Source organism: Hoplias malabaricus, unplaced genomic scaffold (genome assembly GCF_029633855.1).
Source record: "Hoplias malabaricus isolate fHopMal1 unplaced genomic scaffold, fHopMal1.hap1 scaffold_448, whole genome shotgun sequence".
In the NCBI taxonomy this organism is placed as follows: Eukaryota; Metazoa; Chordata; class Actinopteri; order Characiformes; family Erythrinidae; genus Hoplias; species Hoplias malabaricus.
Genome location: NW_027101154.1, coordinates 1 through 21,372, shown reverse-complemented (window position 1 = coordinate 21,372; position 21,372 = coordinate 1). Strand labels below are relative to the sequence as shown.

At 50.1% G+C, this 21,372-nt stretch overlaps 41 non-coding genes across 41 annotated transcripts; all 41 read right to left on the bottom strand.

Annotated features, from left to right (window-relative positions):
• Positions 1–126: 126 nt before the first annotated feature.
• trnal-uag (transfer RNA leucine (anticodon UAG)) lies at positions 127–208 on the bottom strand. The gene has a single exon. It is a non-coding gene; the product is annotated as a tRNA-Leu (tRNA).
• An 828-nt stretch (positions 209–1,036) lies between these two features.
• Positions 1,037–1,118, bottom strand: trnal-uag (transfer RNA leucine (anticodon UAG)). The gene has a single exon. It is a non-coding gene; the product is annotated as a tRNA-Leu (tRNA).
• A 379-nt stretch (positions 1,119–1,497) lies between these two features.
• trnal-aag (transfer RNA leucine (anticodon AAG)) lies at positions 1,498–1,579 on the bottom strand. Its single transcript has one exon. It is a non-coding gene; the product is annotated as a tRNA-Leu (tRNA).
• A 367-nt stretch (positions 1,580–1,946) lies between these two features.
• On the bottom strand, positions 1,947–2,028 carry trnal-uag (transfer RNA leucine (anticodon UAG)). The gene has a single exon. It is a non-coding gene; the product is annotated as a tRNA-Leu (tRNA).
• A 379-nt stretch (positions 2,029–2,407) lies between these two features.
• trnal-aag (transfer RNA leucine (anticodon AAG)) lies at positions 2,408–2,489 on the bottom strand. The gene has a single exon. It is a non-coding gene; the product is annotated as a tRNA-Leu (tRNA).
• A 367-nt stretch (positions 2,490–2,856) lies between these two features.
• trnal-uag (transfer RNA leucine (anticodon UAG)) lies at positions 2,857–2,938 on the bottom strand. The gene has a single exon. It is a non-coding gene; the product is annotated as a tRNA-Leu (tRNA).
• A 379-nt stretch (positions 2,939–3,317) lies between these two features.
• Positions 3,318–3,399, bottom strand: trnal-aag (transfer RNA leucine (anticodon AAG)). The gene has a single exon. It is a non-coding gene; the product is annotated as a tRNA-Leu (tRNA).
• A 367-nt stretch (positions 3,400–3,766) lies between these two features.
• Positions 3,767–3,848, bottom strand: trnal-uag (transfer RNA leucine (anticodon UAG)). The gene has a single exon. It is a non-coding gene; the product is annotated as a tRNA-Leu (tRNA).
• A 379-nt stretch (positions 3,849–4,227) lies between these two features.
• trnal-aag (transfer RNA leucine (anticodon AAG)) lies at positions 4,228–4,309 on the bottom strand. The gene has a single exon. It is a non-coding gene; the product is annotated as a tRNA-Leu (tRNA).
• A 367-nt stretch (positions 4,310–4,676) lies between these two features.
• On the bottom strand, positions 4,677–4,758 carry trnal-uag (transfer RNA leucine (anticodon UAG)). The gene has a single exon. It is a non-coding gene; the product is annotated as a tRNA-Leu (tRNA).
• A 379-nt stretch (positions 4,759–5,137) lies between these two features.
• Positions 5,138–5,219, bottom strand: trnal-aag (transfer RNA leucine (anticodon AAG)). Its single transcript has one exon. It is a non-coding gene; the product is annotated as a tRNA-Leu (tRNA).
• Positions 5,220–6,047: 828 nt separating this feature from the next.
• trnal-aag (transfer RNA leucine (anticodon AAG)) lies at positions 6,048–6,129 on the bottom strand. The gene has a single exon. It is a non-coding gene; the product is annotated as a tRNA-Leu (tRNA).
• Positions 6,130–6,496: 367 nt separating this feature from the next.
• trnal-uag (transfer RNA leucine (anticodon UAG)) lies at positions 6,497–6,578 on the bottom strand. The gene has a single exon. It is a non-coding gene; the product is annotated as a tRNA-Leu (tRNA).
• An 828-nt stretch (positions 6,579–7,406) lies between these two features.
• trnal-uag (transfer RNA leucine (anticodon UAG)) lies at positions 7,407–7,488 on the bottom strand. Its single transcript has one exon. It is a non-coding gene; the product is annotated as a tRNA-Leu (tRNA).
• Positions 7,489–7,867: 379 nt separating this feature from the next.
• trnal-aag (transfer RNA leucine (anticodon AAG)) lies at positions 7,868–7,949 on the bottom strand. Its single transcript has one exon. It is a non-coding gene; the product is annotated as a tRNA-Leu (tRNA).
• Positions 7,950–8,316: 367 nt separating this feature from the next.
• On the bottom strand, positions 8,317–8,398 carry trnal-uag (transfer RNA leucine (anticodon UAG)). The gene has a single exon. It is a non-coding gene; the product is annotated as a tRNA-Leu (tRNA).
• A 379-nt stretch (positions 8,399–8,777) lies between these two features.
• trnal-aag (transfer RNA leucine (anticodon AAG)) lies at positions 8,778–8,859 on the bottom strand. The gene has a single exon. It is a non-coding gene; the product is annotated as a tRNA-Leu (tRNA).
• Positions 8,860–9,226: 367 nt separating this feature from the next.
• trnal-uag (transfer RNA leucine (anticodon UAG)) lies at positions 9,227–9,308 on the bottom strand. Its single transcript has one exon. It is a non-coding gene; the product is annotated as a tRNA-Leu (tRNA).
• A 379-nt stretch (positions 9,309–9,687) lies between these two features.
• Positions 9,688–9,769, bottom strand: trnal-aag (transfer RNA leucine (anticodon AAG)). Its single transcript has one exon. It is a non-coding gene; the product is annotated as a tRNA-Leu (tRNA).
• A 367-nt stretch (positions 9,770–10,136) lies between these two features.
• On the bottom strand, positions 10,137–10,218 carry trnal-uag (transfer RNA leucine (anticodon UAG)). The gene has a single exon. It is a non-coding gene; the product is annotated as a tRNA-Leu (tRNA).
• Positions 10,219–10,597: 379 nt separating this feature from the next.
• trnal-aag (transfer RNA leucine (anticodon AAG)) lies at positions 10,598–10,679 on the bottom strand. Its single transcript has one exon. It is a non-coding gene; the product is annotated as a tRNA-Leu (tRNA).
• A 367-nt stretch (positions 10,680–11,046) lies between these two features.
• On the bottom strand, positions 11,047–11,128 carry trnal-uag (transfer RNA leucine (anticodon UAG)). Its single transcript has one exon. It is a non-coding gene; the product is annotated as a tRNA-Leu (tRNA).
• Positions 11,129–11,507: 379 nt separating this feature from the next.
• Positions 11,508–11,589, bottom strand: trnal-aag (transfer RNA leucine (anticodon AAG)). The gene has a single exon. It is a non-coding gene; the product is annotated as a tRNA-Leu (tRNA).
• A 367-nt stretch (positions 11,590–11,956) lies between these two features.
• On the bottom strand, positions 11,957–12,038 carry trnal-uag (transfer RNA leucine (anticodon UAG)). Its single transcript has one exon. It is a non-coding gene; the product is annotated as a tRNA-Leu (tRNA).
• A 379-nt stretch (positions 12,039–12,417) lies between these two features.
• Positions 12,418–12,499, bottom strand: trnal-aag (transfer RNA leucine (anticodon AAG)). Its single transcript has one exon. It is a non-coding gene; the product is annotated as a tRNA-Leu (tRNA).
• A 367-nt stretch (positions 12,500–12,866) lies between these two features.
• Positions 12,867–12,948, bottom strand: trnal-uag (transfer RNA leucine (anticodon UAG)). The gene has a single exon. It is a non-coding gene; the product is annotated as a tRNA-Leu (tRNA).
• Positions 12,949–13,327: 379 nt separating this feature from the next.
• On the bottom strand, positions 13,328–13,409 carry trnal-aag (transfer RNA leucine (anticodon AAG)). Its single transcript has one exon. It is a non-coding gene; the product is annotated as a tRNA-Leu (tRNA).
• An 828-nt stretch (positions 13,410–14,237) lies between these two features.
• On the bottom strand, positions 14,238–14,319 carry trnal-aag (transfer RNA leucine (anticodon AAG)). The gene has a single exon. It is a non-coding gene; the product is annotated as a tRNA-Leu (tRNA).
• Positions 14,320–14,686: 367 nt separating this feature from the next.
• Positions 14,687–14,768, bottom strand: trnal-uag (transfer RNA leucine (anticodon UAG)). The gene has a single exon. It is a non-coding gene; the product is annotated as a tRNA-Leu (tRNA).
• A 379-nt stretch (positions 14,769–15,147) lies between these two features.
• On the bottom strand, positions 15,148–15,229 carry trnal-aag (transfer RNA leucine (anticodon AAG)). Its single transcript has one exon. It is a non-coding gene; the product is annotated as a tRNA-Leu (tRNA).
• Positions 15,230–15,596: 367 nt separating this feature from the next.
• Positions 15,597–15,678, bottom strand: trnal-uag (transfer RNA leucine (anticodon UAG)). The gene has a single exon. It is a non-coding gene; the product is annotated as a tRNA-Leu (tRNA).
• Positions 15,679–16,057: 379 nt separating this feature from the next.
• Positions 16,058–16,139, bottom strand: trnal-aag (transfer RNA leucine (anticodon AAG)). The gene has a single exon. It is a non-coding gene; the product is annotated as a tRNA-Leu (tRNA).
• Positions 16,140–16,506: 367 nt separating this feature from the next.
• trnal-uag (transfer RNA leucine (anticodon UAG)) lies at positions 16,507–16,588 on the bottom strand. Its single transcript has one exon. It is a non-coding gene; the product is annotated as a tRNA-Leu (tRNA).
• Positions 16,589–17,415: 827 nt separating this feature from the next.
• On the bottom strand, positions 17,416–17,497 carry trnal-uag (transfer RNA leucine (anticodon UAG)). Its single transcript has one exon. It is a non-coding gene; the product is annotated as a tRNA-Leu (tRNA).
• Positions 17,498–17,876: 379 nt separating this feature from the next.
• trnal-aag (transfer RNA leucine (anticodon AAG)) lies at positions 17,877–17,958 on the bottom strand. The gene has a single exon. It is a non-coding gene; the product is annotated as a tRNA-Leu (tRNA).
• A 367-nt stretch (positions 17,959–18,325) lies between these two features.
• Positions 18,326–18,407, bottom strand: trnal-uag (transfer RNA leucine (anticodon UAG)). Its single transcript has one exon. It is a non-coding gene; the product is annotated as a tRNA-Leu (tRNA).
• A 379-nt stretch (positions 18,408–18,786) lies between these two features.
• Positions 18,787–18,868, bottom strand: trnal-aag (transfer RNA leucine (anticodon AAG)). Its single transcript has one exon. It is a non-coding gene; the product is annotated as a tRNA-Leu (tRNA).
• Positions 18,869–19,235: 367 nt separating this feature from the next.
• trnal-uag (transfer RNA leucine (anticodon UAG)) lies at positions 19,236–19,317 on the bottom strand. The gene has a single exon. It is a non-coding gene; the product is annotated as a tRNA-Leu (tRNA).
• A 379-nt stretch (positions 19,318–19,696) lies between these two features.
• On the bottom strand, positions 19,697–19,778 carry trnal-aag (transfer RNA leucine (anticodon AAG)). Its single transcript has one exon. It is a non-coding gene; the product is annotated as a tRNA-Leu (tRNA).
• Positions 19,779–20,145: 367 nt separating this feature from the next.
• trnal-uag (transfer RNA leucine (anticodon UAG)) lies at positions 20,146–20,227 on the bottom strand. The gene has a single exon. It is a non-coding gene; the product is annotated as a tRNA-Leu (tRNA).
• Positions 20,228–20,606: 379 nt separating this feature from the next.
• On the bottom strand, positions 20,607–20,688 carry trnal-aag (transfer RNA leucine (anticodon AAG)). Its single transcript has one exon. It is a non-coding gene; the product is annotated as a tRNA-Leu (tRNA).
• Between the last annotated feature and the right edge of the window lie 684 nt (positions 20,689–21,372).

Below are 21,372 nucleotides of genomic sequence, written 5' to 3'. Positions count from 1 at the left end.
CCACAAGGACATCTGCCGTTCATTGATACTACACCAACATCGTACACGCAAGCTCTTGCCACAGACATTTTCAACATGGCGCTTTTCCAAGGATGGACCGAGCCAACATCTTCACAAAAGCTTCGCTGGCAGTGGTGGGATTCGAACCCACGCCTCCACAGAGACTGGAGCCTAAATCCAGCGCCTTCGACCACTCGGCCACACTACCGCCGAGAAGCCCCGGCCCTCTTATTCCTAGCCAAAACAGAAGGGGGCGTAACACGCGAGCTAGAGAATCTCAGTCAAGTCATCTATTGGCAGATACAGACAAAGAAGCGCTAGATTCCTAAGACTTCGGACTGGCCGACGCGGCTTTATGGTTTGCTTTATACGGCCGCCTGCGTGTTGGGCATTCTTTTGATGTGTTCTCCGTTGGTTCGGCCAGCTTGGGCCATCCTACGCCCTTTGAATATTGGAGAACTTGAAGGAATTGAAGAAACGTCAAGCCGACTCTTCCAAGTTGCTGCTGTTGAAAAGAGCAACAGAGGGCGCCAAGTTGAGTATAAGCTGCTCAACAGCTTGGATGGTGGTTTCTTCAAAACCTTCTTTGGCAGCGGTGGGATTTGAACCCACGCCTGCGAAGAGACTGGAGCCTTAATCCAGCGCCTTAGACCGCTCGGCCACGCTACCGGCTTCGTGCGGCTTTCGCACTGCAATGGCAACGGCATAGTTTATCCACTTGGACGCTAAAGTGTCTGCTTTTCTTCTTCTATCGGCGGACATATTTGGGGTCAACCTCGTGCCGCACTGCATTGGTGAGAACAATATAACTTTTGAGATCATTTACTAAGCAACTGATCTTTTACAAAAATTAATAAAACAGACGCCCAGTGAACACAGAGGATGTGGAAATCAGTCTAACAAAAGCCCACCACAAGGACATCTGCCGTTCATTGATACTACACCAACATCGTACACGCAAGCTCTTGCCACAGACATTTTCAACATGGCGCTTTTCCAAGGATGGACCGAGCCAACATCTTCACAAAAGCTTCGCTGGCAGTGGTGGGATTCGAACCCACGCCTCCACAGAGACTGGAGCCTAAATCCAGCGCCTTCGACCACTCGGCCACACTACCTCCGAGAAGCCCCGGCCCTCTTATTCCTAGCCAAAACAGAAGGGGGCGTAACACGCGAGCTAGAGAATCTCAGTCAAGTCATCTATTGGCAGATGCAGACAAAGAAGCGCTAGATTCCTAAGACTTCGGACTGGCCGACGCGGCTTTATGGTTTGCTTTATACGGCCGCCTGCGTGTTGGGCATTCTTTTGACGTGTTCTCCGTTGGTTCGGCCAGCTTGGGCCATCCTACGCCCTTTGAATATTGGAGAACTTGAAGGAATTGAAGAAACGTCAAGCCGACTCTTCCAAGTTGCTGCTGTTGAAAAGAGCAACAGAGGGCGCCAATTTGAGTATAAGCTGCTCAACAGCTTGGATGGTGGTTTCTTCAAAACCTTCTTTGGCAGCGGTGGGATTTGAACCCACGCCTCCGAAGAGACTGGAGCCTTAATCCAGCGCCTTAGACCGCTCGGCCACGCTACCGGCTTCGTGCGGCTTTCGCACTGCAATGGCAACGGCATAGTTTATCCACTTGGACGCTAAAGTGTCTGCTTTTCTTCTTCTATCGGCGGACATATTTGGGGTCAACCTCGTGCCGCACTGCATTGGTGAGAACAATATAACTTTTGAGATCATTTACTAAGCAACTGATCTTTTACAAAAATTAATAAAACAGACGCCCAGTGAACACAGAGGATGTGGAAATCAGTCTAACAAAAGCCCACCACAAGGACATCTGCCGTTCATTGATACTACACCAACATCGTACACGCAAGCTCTTGCCACAGACATTTTCAACATGGCGCTTTTCCAAGGATGGACCGAGCCAACATCTTCACAAAAGCTTCGCTGGCAGTGGTGGGATTCGAACCCACGCCTCCACAGAGACTGGAGCCTAAATCCAGCGCCTTCGACCACTCGGCCACACTACCGCCGAGAAGCCCCGGCCCTCTTATTCCTAGCCAAAACAGAAGGGGGCGTAACACGCGAGCTAGAGAATCTCAGTCAAGTCATCTATTGGCAGATGCAGACTAAGAAGCGCTAGATTCCTAAGACTTCGGACTGGCCGACGCGGCTTTATGGTTTGCTTTATACGGCCGCCTGCGTGTTGGGCATTCTTTTGATGTGTTCTCCGTTGGTTCGGCCAGCTTGGGCCATCCTACGCCCTTTGAATATTGGAGAACTTGAAGGAATTGAAGAAACGTCAAGCCGACTCTTCCAAGTTGCTGCTGTTGAAAAGAGCAACAGAGGGCGCCAAGTTGAGTATAAGCTGCTCAACAGCTTGGATGGTGGTTTCTTCAAAACCTTCTTTGGCAGCGGTGGGATTTGAACCCACGCCTCCGAAGAGACTGGAGCCTTAATCCAGCGCCTTAGACCGCTCGGCCACGCTACCGGCTTCGTGCGGCTTTCGCACTGCAATGGTAACGGCATAGTTTATCCACTTGGACGCTAAAGTGTCTGCTTTTCTTCTTCTATCGGCGGACATATTTGGGGTCAACCTCGTGCCGCACTGCATTGGTGAGAACAATATAACTTTTGAGATCATTTACTAAGCAACTGATCTTTTACAAAAATTAATAAAACAGACGCCCAGTGAACACAGAGGATGTGGAAATCAGTCTAACAAAAGCCCACCACAAGGACATCTGCCGTTCATTGATACTACACCAACATCGTACACGCAAGCTCTTGCCACAGACATTTTCAACATGGCGCTTTTCCAAGGATGGACCGAGCCAACATCTTCACAAAAGCTTCGCTGGCAGTGGTGGGATTCGAACCCACGCCTCCACAGAGACTGGAGCCTAAATCCAGCGCCTTCGACCACTCGGCCACACTACCTCCGAGAAGCCCCGGCCCTCTTATTCCTAGCCAAAACAGAAGGGGGCGTAACACGCGAGCTAGAGAATCTCAGTCAAGTCATCTATTGGCAGATGCAGACAAAGAAGCGCTAGATTCCTAAGACTTCGGACTGGCCGACGCGGCTTTATGGTTTGCTTTATACGGCCGCCTGCGTGTTGGGCATTCTTTTGATGTGTTCTCCGTTGGTTCGGCCAGCTTGGGCCATCCTACGCCCTTTGAATATTGGAGAACTTGAAGGAATTGAAGAAACGTCAAGCCGACTCTTCCAAGTTGCTGCTGTTGAAAAGAGCAACAGAGGGCGCCAATTTGAGTATAAGCTGCTCAACAGCTTGGATGGTGGTTTCTTCAAAACCTTCTTTGGCAGCGGTGGGATTTGAACCCACGCCTCCGAAGAGACTGGAGCCTTAATCCAGCGCCTTAGACCGCTCGGCCACGCTACCGGCTTCGTGCGGTTTTCGCACTGCAATGGCAACGGCATAGTTTATCCACTTGGACGCTAAAGTGTCTGCTTTTCTTCTTCTATCGGCGGACATATTTGGGGTCAACCTCGTGCCGCACTGCATTGGTGAGAACAATATAACTTTTGAGATCATTTACTAAGCAACTGATCTTTTACAAAAATTAATAAAACAGACGCCCAGTGAACACAGAGGATGTGGAAATCAGTCTAACAAAAGCCCACCACAAGGACATCTGCCGTTCATTGATACTACACCAACATCGTACACGCAAGCTCTTGCCACAGACATTTTCAACATGGCGCTTTTCCAAGGATGGACCGAGCCAACATCTTCACAAAAGCTTCGCTGGCAGTGGTGGGATTCGAACCCACGCCTCCACAGAGACTGGAGCCTAAATCCAGCGCCTTCGACCACTCGGCCACACTACCGCCGAGAAGCCCCGGCCCTCTTATTCCTAGCCAAAACAGAAGGGGGCGTAACACGCGAGCTAGAGAATCTCAGTCAAGTCATCTATTGGCAGATGCAGACAAAGAAGCGCTAGATTCCTAAGACTTCGGACTGGCCGACGCGGCTTTATGGTTTGCTTTATACGGCCGCCTGCGTGTTGGGCATTCTTTTGACGTGTTCTCCGTTGGTTCGGCCAGCTTGGGCCATCCTACGCCCTTTGAATATTGGAGAACTTGAAGGAATTGAAGAAACGTCAAGCCGACTCTTCCAAGTTGCTGCTGTTGAAAAGAGCAACAGAGGGCGCCAATTTGAGTATAAGCTGCTCAACAGCTTGGATGGTGGTTTCTTCAAAACCTTCTTTGGCAGCGGTGGGATTTGAACCCACGCCTCCGAAGAGACTGGAGCCTTAATCCAGCGCCTTAGACCGCTCGGCCACGCTACCGGCTTCGTGCGGCTTTCGCACTGCAATGGCAATGGCATAGTTTATCCACTTGGACGCTAAAGTGTCTGCTTTTCTTCTTCTATCGGCGGACATATTTGGGGTCAACCTCGTGCCGCACTGCATTGGTGAGAACAATATAACTTTTGAGATCATTTACTAAGCAACTGATCTTTTACAAAAATTAATAAAACAGACGCCCAGTGAACACAGAGGATGTGGAAATCAGTCTAACAAAAGCCCACCACAAGGACATCTGCCGTTCATTGATACTACACCAACATCGTACACGCAAGCTCTTGCCACAGACATTTTCAACATGGCGCTTTTCCAAGGATGGACCGAGCCAACATCTTCACAAAAGCTTCGCTGGCAGTGGTGGGATTCGAACCCACGCCTCCACAGAGACTGGAGCCTAAATCCAGCGCCTTCGACCACTCGGCCACACTACCGCCGAGAAGCCCCGGCCCTCTTATTCCTAGCCAAAACAGAAGGGGGCGTAACACGCGAGCTAGAGAATCTCAGTCAAGTCATCTATTGGCAGATGCAGACAAAGAAGCGCTAGATTCCTAAGACTTCGGACTGGCCGACGCGGCTTTATGGTTTGCTTTATACGGCCGCCTGCGTGTTGGGCATTCTTTTGATGTGTTCTCCGTTGGTTCGGCCAGCTTGGGCCATCCTACGCCCTTTGAATATTGGAGAACTTGAAGGAATTGAAGAAACGTCAAGCCGACTCTTCCAAGTTGCTGCTGTTGAAAAGAGCAACAGAGGGCGCCAATTTGAGTATAAGCTGCTCAACAGCTTGGATGGTGGTTTCTTCAAAACCTTCTTTGGCAGCGGTGGGATTTGAACCCACGCCTCCGAAGAGACTGGAGCCTTAATCCAGCGCCTTAGACCGCTCGGCCACGCTACCGGCTTCGTGCGGCTTTCGCACTGCAATGGCAACGGCATAGTTTATCCACTTGGACGCTAAAGTGTCTGCTTTTCTTCTTCTATCGGCGGACATATTTGGGGTCAACCTCGTGCCGCACTGCATTGGTGAGAACAATATAACTTTTGAGATCATTTACTAAGCAACTGATCTTTTACAAAAATTAATAAAACAGACGCCCAGTGAACACAGAGGATGTGGAAATCAGTCTAACAAAAGCCCACCACAAGGACATCTGCCGTTCATTGATACTACACCAACATCGTACACGCAAGCTCTTGCCACAGACATTTTCAACATGGCGCTTTTCCAAGGATGGACCGAGCCAACATCTTCACAAAAGCTTCGCTGACAGTGGTGGGATTGGAACCCACGCCTCCACAGAGACTGGAGCCTAAATCCAGTGCCTTCGACCACTCGGCCACACTACCTCCGAGAAGCCCCGGCTCTCTTATTCCTAGCCAAAACAGAAGGGGGCGTAACACGCGAGCTAGAGAATCTCAGTCAAGTCATCTATTGGCAGATGCAGACAAAGAAGCGCTAGATTCCTAAGACTTCGGACTGGCCGACGCGGCTTTATGGTTTGCTTTATACGGCCGCCTGCGTGTTGGGCATTCTTTTGTTGTGTTCTCCGTTGGTTCGGCCAGCTTGGGCCATCCTACGCCCTTTGAATATTGGAGAACTTGAAGGAATTGAAGAAACGTCAAGCCGACTCTTCCAAGTTGCTGCTGTTGAAAAGAGCAACAGAGGGCGCCAAGTTGAGTATAAGCTGCTCAACAGCTTGGATGGTGGTTTCTTCAAAACCTTCTTTGGCAGCGGTGGGATTTGAACCCACGCCTCCGAAGAGACTGGAGCCTTAATCCAGCGCCTTAGACCGCTCGGCCACGCTACCGGCTTCGTGCGGCTTTCGCACTGCAATGGCAACGGCATAGTTTATCCACTTGGACGCTAAAGTGTCTGCTTTTCTTCTTCTATCGGCGGACATATTTGGGGTCAACCTCGTGCCGCACTGCATTGGTGAGAACAATATAACTTTTGAGATCATTTACTAAGCAACTGATCTTTTACAAAAATTAATAAAACAGACGCCCAGTGAACACAGAGGATGTGGAAATCAGTCTAACAAAAGCCCACCACAAGGACATCTGCCGTTCATTGATACTACACCAACATCGTACACGCAAGCTCTTGCCACAGACATTTTCAACATGGCGCTTTTCCAAGGATGGACCGAGCCAACATCTTCACAAAAGCTTCGCTGGCAGTGGTGGGATTCGAACCCACGCCTCCACAGAGACTGGAGCCTAAATCCAGCGCCTTCGACCACTCGGCCACACTACCGCCGAGAAGCCCCGGCCCTCTTATTCCTAGCCAAAACAGAAGGGGGCGTAACACGCGAGCTAGAGAATCTCAGTCAAGTCATCTATTGGCAGATACAGACAAAGAAGCGCTAGATTCCTAAGACTTCGGACTGGCCGACGCGGCTTTATGGTTTGCTTTATACGGCCGCCTGCGTGTTGGGCATTCTTTTGATGTGTTCTCCGTTGGTTCGGCCAGCTTGGGCCATCCTACGCCCTTTGAATATTGGAGAACTTGAAGGAATTGAAGAAACGTCAAGCCGACTCTTCCAAGTTGCTGCTGTTGAAAAGAGCAACAGAGGGCGCCAAGTTGAGTATAAGCTGCTCAACAGCTTGGATGGTGGTTTCTTCAAAACCTTCTTTGGCAGCGGTGGGATTTGAACCCACGCCTGCGAAGAGACTGGAGCCTTAATCCAGCGCCTTAGACCGCTCGGCCACGCTACCGGCTTCGTGCGGCTTTCGCACTGCAATGGCAACGGCATAGTTTATCCACTTGGACGCTAAAGTGTCTGCTTTTCTTCTTCTATCGGCGGACATATTTGGGGTCAACCTCGTGCCGCACTGCATTGGTGAGAACAATATAACTTTTGAGATCATTTACTAAGCAACTGATCTTTTAGAAAAATTAATAAAACAGACGCCCAGTGAACACAGAGGATGTGGAAATCAGTCTAACAAAAGCCCACCACAAGGACATCTGCCGTTCATTGATACTACACCAACATCGTACACGCAAGCTCTTGCCACAGACATTTTCAACATGGCGCTTTTCCAAGGATGGACCGAGCCAACATCTTCACAAAAGCTTCGCTGGCAGTGGTGGGATTCGAACCCACGCCTCCACAGAGACTGGAGCCTAAATCCAGCGCCTTCGACCACTCGGCCACACTACCTCCGAGAAGCCCCGGCCCTCTTATTCCTAGCCAAAACAGAAGGGGGCGTAACACGCGAGCTAGAGAATCTCAGTCAAGTCATCTATTGGCAGATGCAGACAAAGAAGCGCTAGATTCCTAAGACTTCGGACTGGCCGACGCGGCTTTATGGTTTGCTTTATACGGCCGCCTGCGTGTTGGGCATTCTTTTGACGTGTTCTCCGTTGGTTCGGCCAGCTTGGGCCATCCTACGCCCTTTGAATATTGGAGAACTTGAAGGAATTGAAGAAACGTCAAGCCGACTCTTCCAAGTTGCTGCTGTTGAAAAGAGCAACAGAGGGCGCCAATTTGAGTATAAGCTGCTCAACAGCTTGGATGGTGGTTTCTTCAAAACCTTCTTTGGCAGCGGTGGGATTTGAACCCACGCCTCCGAAGAGACTGGAGCCTTAATCCAGCGCCTTAGACCGCTCGGCCACGCTACCGGCTTCGTGCGGCTTTCGCACTGCAATGGCAACGGCATAGTTTATCCACTTGGACGCTAAAGTGTCTGCTTTTCTTCTTCTATCGGCGGACATATTTGGGGTCAACCTCGTGCCGCACTGCATTGGTGAGAACAATATAACTTTTGAGATCATTTACTAAGCAACTGATCTTTTACAAAAATTAATAAAACAGACGCCCAGTGAACACAGAGGATGTGGAAATCAGTCTAACAAAAGCCCACCACAAGGACATCTGCCGTTCATTGATACTACACCAACATCGTACACGCAAGCTCTTGCCACAGACATTTTCAACATGGCGCTTTTCCAAGGATGGACCGAGCCAACATCTTCACAAAAGCTTCGCTGGCAGTGGTGGGATTCGAACCCACGCCTCCACAGAGACTGGAGCCTAAATCCAGCGCCTTCGACCACTCGGCCACACTACCGCCGAGAAGCCCCGGCCCTCTTATTCCTAGCCAAAACAGAAGGGGGCGTAACACGCGAGCTAGAGAATCTCAGTCAAGTCATCTATTGGCAGATGCAGACTAAGAAGCGCTAGATTCCTAAGACTTCGGACTGGCCGACGCGGCTTTATGGTTTGCTTTATACGGCCGCCTGCGTGTTGGGCATTCTTTTGATGTGTTCTCCGTTGGTTCGGCCAGCTTGGGCCATCCTACGCCCTTTGAATATTGGAGAACTTGAAGGAATTGAAGAAACGTCAAGCCGACTCTTCCAAGTTGCTGCTGTTGAAAAGAGCAACAGAGGGCGCCAAGTTGAGTATAAGCTGCTCAACAGCTTGGATGGTGGTTTCTTCAAAACCTTCTTTGGCAGCGGTGGGATTTGAACCCACGCCTCCGAAGAGACTGGAGCCTTAATCCAGCGCCTTAGACCGCTCGGCCACGCTACCGGCTTCGTGCGGCTTTCGCACTGCAATGGTAACGGCATAGTTTATCCACTTGGACGCTAAAGTGTCTGCTTTTCTTCTTCTATCGGCGGACATATTTGGGGTCAACCTCGTGCCGCACTGCATTGGTGAGAACAATATAACTTTTGAGATCATTTACTAAGCAACTGATCTTTTACAAAAATTAATAAAACAGACGCCCAGTGAACACAGAGGATGTGGAAATCAGTCTAACAAAAGCCCACCACAAGGACATCTGCCGTTCATTGATACTACACCAACATCGTACACGCAAGCTCTTGCCACAGACATTTTCAACATGGCGCTTTTCCAAGGATGGACCGAGCCAACATCTTCACAAAAGCTTCGCTGGCAGTGGTGGGATTCGAACCCACGCCTCCACAGAGACTGGAGCCTAAATCCAGCGCCTTCGACCACTCGGCCACACTACCTCCGAGAAGCCCCGGCCCTCTTATTCCTAGCCAAAACAGAAGGGGGCGTAACACGCGAGCTAGAGAATCTCAGTCAAGTCATCTATTGGCAGATGCAGACAAAGAAGCGCTAGATTCCTAAGACTTCGGACTGGCCGACGCGGCTTTATGGTTTGCTTTATACGGCCGCCTGCGTGTTGGGCATTCTTTTGATGTGTTCTCCGTTGGTTCGGCCAGCTTGGGCCATCCTACGCCCTTTGAATATTGGAGAACTTGAAGGAATTGAAGAAACGTCAAGCCGACTCTTCCAAGTTGCTGCTGTTGAAAAGAGCAACAGAGGGCGCCAATTTGAGTATAAGCTGCTCAACAGCTTGGATGGTGGTTTCTTCAAAACCTTCTTTGGCAGCGGTGGGATTTGAACCCACGCCTCCGAAGAGACTGGAGCCTTAATCCAGCGCCTTAGACCGCTCGGCCACGCTACCGGCTTCGTGCGGTTTTCGCACTGCAATGGCAACGGCATAGTTTATCCACTTGGACGCTAAAGTGTCTGCTTTTCTTCTTCTATCGGCGGACATATTTGGGGTCAACCTCGTGCCGCACTGCATTGGTGAGAACAATATAACTTTTGAGATCATTTACTAAGCAACTGATCTTTTACAAAAATTAATAAAACAGACGCCCAGTGAACACAGAGGATGTGGAAATCAGTCTAACAAAAGCCCACCACAAGGACATCTGCCGTTCATTGATACTACACCAACATCGTACACGCAAGCTCTTGCCACAGACATTTTCAACATGGCGCTTTTCCAAGGATGGACCGAGCCAACATCTTCACAAAAGCTTCGCTGGCAGTGGTGGGATTCGAACCCACGCCTCCACAGAGACTGGAGCCTAAATCCAGCGCCTTCGACCACTCGGCCACACTACCGCCGAGAAGCCCCGGCCCTCTTATTCCTAGCCAAAACAGAAGGGGGCGTAACACGCGAGCTAGAGAATCTCAGTCAAGTCATCTATTGGCAGATGCAGACAAAGAAGCGCTAGATTCCTAAGACTTCGGACTGGCCGACGCGGCTTTATGGTTTGCTTTATACGGCCGCCTGCGTGTTGGGCATTCTTTTGACGTGTTCTCCGTTGGTTCGGCCAGCTTGGGCCATCCTACGCCCTTTGAATATTGGAGAACTTGAAGGAATTGAAGAAACGTCAAGCCGACTCTTCCAAGTTGCTGCTGTTGAAAAGAGCAACAGAGGGCGCCAATTTGAGTATAAGCTGCTCAACAGCTTGGATGGTGGTTTCTTCAAAACCTTCTTTGGCAGCGGTGGGATTTGAACCCACGCCTCCGAAGAGACTGGAGCCTTAATCCAGCGCCTTAGACCGCTCGGCCACGCTACCGGCTTCGTGCGGCTTTCGCACTGCAATGGCAATGGCATAGTTTATCCACTTGGACGCTAAAGTGTCTGCTTTTCTTCTTCTATCGGCGGACATATTTGGGGTCAACCTCGTGCCGCACTGCATTGGTGAGAACAATATAACTTTTGAGATCATTTACTAAGCAACTGATCTTTTACAAAAATTAATAAAACAGACGCCCAGTGAACACAGAGGATGTGGAAATCAGTCTAACAAAAGCCCACCACAAGGACATCTGCCGTTCATTGATACTACACCAACATCGTACACGCAAGCTCTTGCCACAGACATTTTCAACATGGCGCTTTTCCAAGGATGGACCGAGCCAACATCTTCACAAAAGCTTCGCTGGCAGTGGTGGGATTCGAACCCACGCCTCCACAGAGACTGGAGCCTAAATCCAGCGCCTTCGACCACTCGGCCACACTACCGCCGAGAAGCCCCGGCCCTCTTATTCCTAGCCAAAACAGAAGGGGGCGTAACACGCGTGCTAGAGAATCTCAGTCAAGTCATCTATTGGCAGATGCAGACTAAGAAGCGCTAGATTCCTAAGACTTCGGACTGGCCGACGCGGCTTTATGGTTTGCTTTATACGGCCGCCTGCGTGTTGGGCATTCTTTTGATGTGTTCTCCGTTGGTTCGGCCAGCTTGGGCCATCCTACGCCCTTTGAATATTGGAGAACTTGAAGGAATTGAAGAAACGTCAAGCCGACTCTTCCAAGTTGCTGCTGTTGAAAAGAGCAACAGAGGGCGCCAATTTGAGTATAAGCTGCTCAACAGCTTGGATGGTGGTTTCTTCAAAACCTTCTTTGGCAGCGGTGGGATTTGAACCCACGCCTCCGAAGAGACTGGAGCCTTAATCCAGCGCCTTAGACCGCTCGGCCACGCTACCGGCTTCGTGCGGCTTTCGCACTGCAATGGCAACGGCATAGTTTATCCACTTGGACGCTAAAGTGTCTGCTTTTCTTCTTCTATCGGCGGACATATTTGGGGTCAACCTCGTGCCGCACTGCATTGGTGAGAACAATATAACTTTTGAGATCATTTACTAAGCAACTGATCTTTTACAAAAATTAATAAAACAGACGCCCAGTGAACACAGAGGATGTGGAAATCAGTCTAACAAAAGCCCACCACAAGGACATCTGCCGTTCATTGATACTACACCAACATCGTACACGCAAGCTCTTGCCACAGACATTTTCAACATGGCGCTTTTCCAAGGATGGACCGAGCCAACATCTTCACAAAAGCTTCGCTGGCAGTGGTGGGATTCGAACCCACGCCTCCACAGAGACTGGAGCCTAAATCCAGCGCCTTCGACCACTCGGCCACACTACCTCCGAGAAGCCCCGGCCCTCTTATTCCTAGCCAAAACAGAAGGGGGCGTAACACGCGAGCTAGAGAATCTCAGTCAAGTCATCTATTGGCAGATGCAGACAAAGAAGCGCTAGATTCCTAAGACTTCGGACTGGCCGACGCGGCTTTATGGTTTGCTTTATACGGCCGCCTGCGTGTTGGGCATTCTTTTGATGTGTTCTCCGTTGGTTCGGCCAGCTTGGGCCATCCTACGCCCTTTGAATATTGGAGAACTTGAAGGAATTGAAGAAACGTCAAGCCGACTCTTCCAAGTTGCTGCTGTTGAAAAGAGCAACAGAGGGTGCCAAGTTGAGTATAAGCTGCTCAACAGCTTGGATGGTGGTTTCTTCAAAACCTTCTTTGGCAGCGGTGGGATTTGAACCCACGCCTCCGAAGAGACTGGAGCCTTAATCCAGCGCCTTAGACCGCTCGGCCACGCTACCGGCTTCGTGTGGCTTTCGCACTGCAATGGCAACGGCATAGTTTATCCACTTGGACGCTAAAGTGTCTGCTTTTCTTCTTCTATCGGCGGACATATTTGGGGTCAACCTCGTGCCGCACTGCATTGGTGAGAACAATATAACTTTTGAGATCATTTACTAAGCAACTGATCTTTTACAAAAATTAATAAAACAGACGCCCAGTGAACACAGAGGATGTGGAAATCAGTCTAACAAAAGCCCACCACAAGGACATCTGCCGTTCATTGATACTACACCAACATCGTACACGCAAGCTCTTGCCACAGACATTTTCAACATGGCGCTTTTCCAAGGATGGACCGAGCCAACATCTTCACAAAAGCTTCGCTGGCAGTGGTGGGATTCGAACCCACGCCTCCACAGAGACTGGAGCCTAAATCCAGCGCCTTCGACCACTCGGCCACACTACCTCCGAGAAGCCCCGCCCCTCTTATTCCTAGCCAAAACAGAAGGGGGCGTAACACGCGAGCTAGAGAATCTCAGTCAAGTCATCTATTGGCAGATGCAGACAAAGAAGCGCTAGATTCCTAAGACTTCGGACTGGCCGACGCGGCTTTATGGTTTGCTTTATACGGCCGCCTGCGTGTTGGGCATTCTTTTGATGTGTTCTCCGTTGGTTCGGCCAGCTTGGGCCATCCTACGCCCTTTGAATATTGGAGAACTTGATAGAATTGAAGAAACGTCAAGCCGACTCTTCCAAGTTGCTGCTGTTGAAAAGAGCAACAGAGGGCGCCAAGTTGAGTATAAGCTGCTCAACAGCTTGGATGGTGGTTTCTTCAAAACCTTCTTTGGCAGCGGTGGGATTTGAACCCACGCCTCCGAAGAGACTGGAGCCTTAATCCAGCGCCTTAGACCGCTCGGCCACGCTACCGGCTTCGTGCGGCTTTCGCACTGCAATGGCAACGGCATAGTTTATCCACTTGGACGCTAAAGTGTCTGCTTTTCTTCTTCTATCGGCGGACATATTTGGGGTCAACCTCGTGCCGCACTGCATTGGTGAGAACAATATAACTTTTGAGATCATTTACTAAGCAACTGATCTTTTACAAAAATTAATAAAACAGACGCCCAGTGAACACAGAGGATGTGGAAATCAGTCTAACAAAAGCCCACCACAAGGACATCTGCCGTTCATTGATACTACACCAACATCGTACACGCAAGCTCTTGCCACAGACATTTTCAACATGGCGCTTTTCCAAGGATGGACCGAGCCAACATCTTCACAAAAGCTTCGCTGGCAGTGGTGGGATTCGAACCCACGCCTCCACAGAGACTGGAGCCTAAATCCAGCGCCTTCGACCACTCGGCCACACTTTCTCCGAGAAGCCCCGGCCCTCTTATTCCTAGCCAAAACAGAAGGGGGCGTAACACGCGAGCTAGAGAATCTCAGTCAAGTCATCTATTGGCAGATGCAGACAAAGAAGCGCTAGATTCCTAAGACTTCGGACTGGCCGACGCGGCTTTATGGTTTGCTTTATACGGCCGCCTGCGTGTTGGGCATTCTTTTGATGTGTTCTCCGTTGGTTCGGCCAGCTTGGGCCATCCTACGCCCTTTGAATACTGGAGAACTTGAAGGAATTGAAGAAACGTCAAGCCGACTCTTCCAAGTTGCTGCTGTTGAAAAGAGCAACAGAGGGCGCCAATTTGAGTATAAGCTGCTCAACAGCTTGGATGGTGGTTTCTTCAAAACCTTCTTTGGCAGCGGTGGGATTTGAACCCACGCCTCCGAAGAGACTGGAGCCTTAATCCAGCGCCTTAGACCGCTCGGCCACGCTACCGGCTTCGTACGGCTTTCGCACTGCAATGGCAATGGCATAGTTTATCCACTTGGACGCTAAAGTGTCTGCTTTTCTTCTTCTATCGGCGGACATATTTGGGGTCAACCTCGTGCCGCACTGCATTGGTGAGAACAATATAACTTTTGAGATCATTTACTAAGCAACTGATCTTTTACAAAAATTAATAAAACAGACGCCCAGTGAACACAGAGGATGTGGAAATCAGTCTAACAAAAGCCCACCACAAGGACATCTGCCGTTCATTGATACTACACCAACATCGTACACGCAAGGTCTTGCCACAGACATTTTCAACATGGCGCTTTTCCAAGGATGGACCGAGCCAACATCTTCACAAAACCTTCGCTGGCAGTGGTGGGATTCGAACCCACGCCTCCACAGAGACTGGAGCCTAAATCCAGCGCCTTCGACCACTCGGCCACACTACCGCCGAGAAGCCCCGGCCCTCTTATTCCTAGCCAAAACAGAAGGGGGCGTAACACGCGAGCTAGAGAATCTCAGTCAAGTCATCTATTGGCAGATGCAGACTAAGAAGCGCTAGATTCCTAAGACTTCGGACTGGCCGACGCGGCTTTATGGTTTGCTTTATACGGCCGCCTGCGTGTTGGGCATTCTTTTGATGTGTTCTCCGTTGGTTCGGCCAGCTTGGGCCATCCTACGCCCTTTGAATATTGGAGAACTTGAAGGAATTGAAGAAACGTCAAGCCGACTCTTCCAAGTTGCTGCTGTTGAAAAGAGCAACAGAGGGCGCCAATTTGAGTATAAGCTGCTCAACAGCTTGGATGGTGGTTTCTTCAAAACCTTCTTTGGCAGCGGTGGGATTTGAACCCACGCCTCCGAAGAGACTGGAGCCTTAATCCAGCGCCTTAGACCGCTCGGCCACGCTACCGGCTTTGTGCGGCTTTCGCACTGCAATGGCAACGGCATAGTTTATCCACTTGGACGCTAAAGTGTCTGCTTTTCTTCTTCTATCGGCGGACATATTTGGGGTCAACCTCGTGCCGCACTGCATTGGTGAGAACAATATAACTTTTGAGATCATTTACTAAGCAACTGATCTTTTACAAAAATTAATAAAACAGACGCCCAGTGAACACAGAGGATGTGGAAATCAGTCTAACAAAAGCCCACCACAAGGACATCTGCCGTTCATTGATACTACACCAACATCGTACACGCAAGCTCTTGCCACAGACATTTTCAACATGGCGCTTTTCCAAGGATGGACCGAGCCAACATCTTCACAAAAGCTTCGCTGGCAGTGGTGGGATTCGAACCCACGCCTCCACAGAGACTGGAGCCTAAATCCAGCGCCTTCGACCACTCGGCCACACTACCTCCGAGAAGCCCCGGCCCTCTTATTCCTAGCCAAAACAGAAGGGGGCGTAACACGCGAGCTAGAGAATCTCAGTCAAGTCATCTATTGGCAGATGCAGACAAAGAAGCGCTAGATTCCTAAGACTTCGGACTGGCCGACGCGGCTTTATGGTTTGCTTTATACGGCCGCCTGCGTGTTGGGCATTCTTTTGATGTGTTCTCCGTTGGTTCGGCCAGCTTGGGCCATCCTACGCCCTTTGAATATTGGAGAACTTGAAGGAATTGAAGAAACGTCAAGCCGACTCTTCCAAGTTGCTGCTGTTGAAAAGAGCAACAGAGGGCGCCAATTTGAGTATAAGCTGCTCAACAGCTTGGATGGTGGTTTCTTCAAAACCTTCTTTGGCAGCGGTGGGATTTGAACCCACGCCTCCGAAGAGACTGGAGCCTTAATCCAGCGCCTTAGACCGCTCGGCCACGCTACCGGCTTCGTACGGTTTTCGCACTGCAATGGCAACGGCATAGTTTATCCACTTGGACGCTAAAGTGTCTGCTTTTCTTCTTCTATCGGCGGACATATTTGGGGTCAACCTCGTGCCGCACTGCATTGGTGAGAACAATATAACTTTTGAGATCATTTACTAAGCAACTGATCTTTTACAAAAATTAATAAAACAGACGCCCAGTGAACACAGAGGATGTGGAAATCAGTCTAACAAAAGCCCACCACAAGGACATCTGCCGTTCATTGATACTACACCAACATCGTACACGCAAGGTCTTGCCACAGACATTTTCAACATGGCGCTTTTCCAAGGATGGACCGAGCCAACATCTTCACAAAAGCTTCGCTGGCAGTGGTGGGATTCGAACCCACGCCTCCACAGAGACTGGAGCCTAAATCCAGCGCCTTCGACCACTCGGCCACACTACCGCCGAGAAGCCCCGGCCCTCTTATTCCTAGCCAAAACAGAAGGGGGCGTAACACGCGAGCTAGAGAATCTCAGTCAAGTCATCTATTGGCAGATGCAGACTAAGAAGCGCTAGATTCCTAAGACTTCGGACTGGCCGACGCGGCTTTATGGTTTGCTTTATACGGCCGCCTGCGTGTTGGGCATTCTTTTGATGTGTTCTCCGTTGGTTCGGCCAGCTTGGGCCATCCTACGCCCTTTGAATATTGGAGAACTTGAAGGAATTGAAGAAACGTCAAGCCGACTCTTCCAAGTTGCTGCTGTTGAAAAGAGCAACAGAGGGCGCCAATTTGAGTATAAGCTGCTCAACAGCTTGGATGGTGGTTTCTTCAAAACCTTCTTTGGCAGGGTGGGATTTGAACCCACGCCTCCGAAGAGACTGGAGCCTTAATCCAGCGCCTTAGACCGCTCGGCCACGCTACCGGCTTCGTGCGGCTTTCGCACTGCAATGGCAACGGCATAGTTTATCCACTTGGACGCTAAAGTGTCTGCTTTTCTTCTTCTATCGGCGGACATATTTGGGGTCAACCTCGTGCCGCACTGCATTGGTGAGAACAATATAACTTTTGAGATCATTTACTAAGCAACTGATCTTTTACAAAAATTAATAAAACAGACGCCCAGTGAACACAGAGGATGTGGAAATCAGTCTAACAAAAGCCCACCACAAGGACATCTGCCGTTCATTGATACTACACCAACATCGTACACGCAAGCTCTTGCCACAGACATTTTCAACATGGCGCTTTTCCAAGGATGGACCGAGCCAACATCTTCACAAAAGCTTCGCTGGCAGTGGTGGGATTCGAACCCACGCCTCCACAGAGACTGGAGCCTAAATCCAGCGCCTTCGACCACTCGGCCACACTACCGCCGAGAAGCCCCGGCCCTCTTATTCCTAGCCAAAACAGAAGGGGGCGTAACACGCGAGCTAGAGAATCTCAGTCAAGTCATCTATTGGCAGATGCAGACTAAGAAGCGCTAGATTCCTAAGACTTCGGACTGGCCGACGCGGCTTTATGGTTTGCTTTATACGGCCGCCTGCGTGTTGGGCATTCTTTTGATGTGTTCTCCGTTGGTTCGGCCAGCTTGGGCCATCCTACGCCCTTTGAATATTGGAGAACTTGAAGGAATTGAAGAAACGTCAAGCCGACTCTTCCAAGTTGCTGCTGTTGAAAAGAGCAACAGAGGGCGCCAATTTGAGTATAAGCTGCTCAACAGCTTGGATGGTGGTTTCTTCAAAACCTTCTTTGGCAGCGGTGGGATTTGAACCCACGCCTCCGAAGAGACTGGAGCCTTAATCCAGCGCCTTAGACCGCTCGGCCACGCTACCGGCTTTGTGCGGCTTTCGCACTGCAATGGCAACGGCATAGTTTATCCACTTGGACGCTAAAGTGTCTGCTTTTCTTCTTCTATCGGCGGACATATTTGGGGTCAACCTCGTGCCGCACTGCATTGGTGAGAACAATATAACTTTTGAGATCATTTACTAAGCAACTGATCTTTTACAAAAATTAATAAAACAGACGCCCAGTGAACACAGAGGATGTGGAAATCAGTCTAACAAAAGCCCACCACAAGGACATCTGCCGTTCATTGATACTACACCAACATCGTACACGCAAGCTCTTGCCACAGACATTTTCAACATGGCGCTTTTCCAAGGATGGACCGAGCCAACATCTTCACAAAAGCTTCGCTGGCAGTGGTGGGATTCGAACCCACGCCTCCACAGAGACTGGAGCCTAAATCCAGCGCCTTCGACCACTCGGCCACACTACCTCCGAGAAGCCCCGGCCCTCTTATTCCTAGCCAAAACAGAAGGGGGCGTAACACGCGAGCTAGAGAATCTCAGTCAAGTCATCTATTGGCAGATGCAGACAAAGAAGCGCTAGATTCCTAAGACTTCGGACTGGCCGACGCGGCTTTATGGTTTGCTTTATACGGCCGCCTGCGTGTTGGGCATTCTTTTGATGTGTTCTCCGTTGGTTCGGCCAGCTTGGGCCATCCTACGCCCTTTGAATATTGGAGAACTTGAAGGAATTGAAGAAACGTCAAGCCGACTCTTCCAAGTTGCTGCTGTTGAAAAGAGCAACAGAGGGCGCCAATTTGAGTATAAGCTGCTCAACAGCTTGGATGGTGGTTTCTTCAAAACCTTCTTTGGCAGCGGTGGGATTTGAACCCACGCCTCCGAAGAGACTGGAGCCTTAATCCAGCGCCTTAGACCGCTCGGCCACGCTACCGGCTTCGTACGGCTTTCGCACTGCAATGGCAACGGCATAGTTTATCCACTTGGACGCTAAAGTGTCTGCTTTTCTTCTTCTATCGGCGGACATATTTGGGGTCAACCTCGTGCCGCACTGCATTGGTGAGAACAATATAACTTTTGAGATCATTTACTAAGCAACTGATCTTTTACAAAAATTAATAAAACAGACGCCCAGTGAACACAGAGGATGTGGAAATCAGTCTAACAAAAGCCCACCACAAGGACATCTGCCGTTCATTGATACTACACCAACATCGTACACGCAAGCTCTTGCCACAGACATTTTCAACATGGCGCTTTTCCAAGGATGGACCGAGCCAACATCTTCACAAAAGCTTCGCTGGCAGTGGTGGGATTCGAACCCACGCCTCCACAGAGACTGGAGCCTAAATCCAGCGCCTTCGACCACTCGGCCACACTACCTCCGAGAAGCCCCGGCCCTCTTATTCCTAGCCAAAACAGAAGGGGGCGTAACACGCGAGCTAGAGAATCTCAGTCAAGTCATCTATTGGCAGATGCAGACAAAGAAGCGCTAGATTCCTAAGACTTCGGACTGGCCGACGCGGCTTTATGGTTTGCTTTATACGGCCGCCTGCGTGTTGGGCATTCTTTTGATGTGTTCTCCGTTGGTTCGGCCAGCTTGGGCCATCCTACGCCCTTTGAATATTGGAGAACTTGAAGGAATTGAAGAAACGTCAAGCCGACTCTTCCAAGTTGCTGCTGTTGAAAAGAGCAACAGAGGGCGCCAATTTGAGTATAAGCTGCTCAACAGCTTGGATGGTGGTTTCTTCAAAACCTTCGTTGGCAGCGGTGGGATTTGAACCCACGCCTCCGAAGAGACTGGAGCCTTAATCCAGCGCCTTAGACCGCTCGGCCACGCTACCGGCTTCGTGCGGCTTTCGCACTGCAATGGCAACGGCATAGTTTATCCACTTGGACGCTAAAGTGTCTGCTTTTCTTCTTCTATCGGCGGACATATTTGGGGTCAACCTCGTGCCGCACTGCATTGGTGAGAACAATATAACTTTTGAGATCATTTACTAAGCAACTGATCTTTTACAAAAATTAATAAAACAGACGCCCAGTGAACACAGAGGATGTGGAAATCAGTCTAACAAAAGCCCACCACAAGGACATCTGCCGTTCATTGATACTACACCAACATCGTACACGCAAGCTCTTGCCACAGACATTTTCAACATGGCGCTTTTCCAAGGATGGACCGAGCCAACATCTTCACAAAAGCTTCGCTGGCAGTGGTGGGATTCGAACCCACGCCTCCACAGAGACTGGAGCCTAAATCCAGCGCCTTCGACCACTCGGCCACACTACCTCGGAGAAGCCCCGGCCCTCTTATTCCTAGCCAAAACAGAAGGGGGCGTAACACGCGAGCTAGAGAATCTCAGTCAAGTCATCTATTGGCAGATGCAGACAAAGAAGCGCTAGATTCCTAAGACTTCGGACTGGCCGACGCGGCTTTATGGTTTGCTTTATACGGCCGCCTGCGTGTTGGGCATTCTTTTGATGTGTTCTCCGTTGGTTCGGCCAGCTTGGGCCATCCTACGCCCTTTGAATATTGGAGAACTTGAAGGAATTGAAGAAACGTCAAGCCGACTCTTCCAAGTTGCTGCTGTTGAAAAGAGCAACAGAGGGCGCCAATTTGAGTATAAGCTGCTCAACAGCTTGGATGGTGGTTTCTTCAAAACCTTCTTTGGCAGCGGTGGGATTTGAACCCACGCCTCCGAAGAGACTGGAGCCTTAATCCAGCGCCTTAGACCGCTCGGCCACGCTACCGGCTTCGTACGGCTTTCGCACTGCAATGGCAACGGCATAGTTTATCCACTTGGACGCTAAAGTGTCTGCTTTTCTTCTTCTATCGGCGGACATATTTGGGGTCAACCTCGTGCCGCACTGCATTGGTGAGAACAATATAACTTTTGAGATCATTTACTAAGCAACTGATCTTTTACAAAAATTAATAAAACAGACGCCCAGTGAACACAGAGGATGTGGAAATCAGTCTAACAAAAGCCCACCACAAGGACATCTGCCGTTCATTGATACTACACCAACATCGTACACGCAAGGTCTTGCCACAGACATTTTCAACATGGCGCTTTTCCAAGGATGGACCGAGCCAACATCTTCACAAAAGCTTCGCTGGCAGTGGTGGGATTCAAACCCACGCCTCCACAGAGACTGGAGCCTAAATCCAGCGCCTTCGACCACTCGGCCACACTACCGCCGAGAAGCCCCGGCCCTCTTATTCCTAGCCAAAACAGAAGGGGGCGTAACACGCGAGCTAGAGAATCTCAGTCAAGTCATCTATTGGCAGATGCAGACTAAGAAGCGCTAGATTCCTAAGACTTCGGACTGGCCGACGCGGCTTTATGGTTTGCTTTATACGGCCGCCTGCGTGTTGGGCATTCTTTTGATGTGTTCTCCGTTGGTTCGGCCAGCTTGGGCCATCCTACGCCC